This window comes from Kryptolebias marmoratus, linkage group LG18, assembly GCF_001649575.2.
Source record: "Kryptolebias marmoratus isolate JLee-2015 linkage group LG18, ASM164957v2, whole genome shotgun sequence".
Classification (NCBI taxonomy): domain Eukaryota; kingdom Metazoa; phylum Chordata; class Actinopteri; order Cyprinodontiformes; family Rivulidae; genus Kryptolebias; species Kryptolebias marmoratus.
This window is the reverse complement of record NC_051447.1, coordinates 19,575,839-19,576,718: the sequence shown is the minus strand read 5'-3', so window position 1 is coordinate 19,576,718 and position 880 is coordinate 19,575,839.

Here is an 880-nt window from a genome sequence, read left to right as displayed (position 1 = left end):
AACAGGACCGGGTTTAGAGCTCCAACAGGACCGATAGTCGACAGGAACCTTTCAGGGAAAGTTGACGAGAACTCTGAGGACGTGGACGGGTCGGGTCCGCGGGATTCGACCCGGCGAGCCGACCTCTCGAACAGGAAGGAGCTCTAACGGGCGCAGAGGCGCCGGAGGCTCCGGGGTCGAGCCGAACTGGTCCGACGGGGAACAGATGTCCTCCTGAAGCTCTGCTGGAGCGAAAACGTTCTCCGGTTGTAAAAGGTTTCTGTGTGACGTCCCGGTCCATGGACACACACCTCGTACTGATGTTGACATCACCCCCCACCCCCCCGTCAGTGGATCCGTGTGTTCGGTCCCTGAGCCTCAGGGCTCCATCTGTTGTCATGCAGGGCATCGAGCTCTCCTGAGAGCAGCGGGAGAGACGAGGAGCAGAGCTGCAGATTTAAAGAGACAGAAGTCCTTCTGTCCGTCCACATTTATTTCAATTAATCTGCAGCAGGTCCGGACTGCAACCCCGAGTCTGTGCAAAATATTCATAAATACGCCTGTTTTATTAACAATAACAAACAAATCAGATCTTTAAACCAAGAACTGTTGAATCTGTAGGAAAATAAAAAGTTAAATTTGAATTTGATGGCAGCAAAACGTCTCAGAGACGTTGGTCCAGGAGCAACAAAAGGATGTAGAAGTGAGAGGGACGAGTAAAAAACAGCTGGAGGAGATTTTAGTAATCAATTAGGTTAATTAGGACCAGATCAGAGAGACGAGGGGGGACAAAAAACGTCTTAGAGGCCGAATCTGATAGAAGGAAAGATGGACAGACGAGCCGAGGACAGACGAGCCGTGGACAGACGAGCCGAGGACAGACGAGCCGAGGACAGACGAG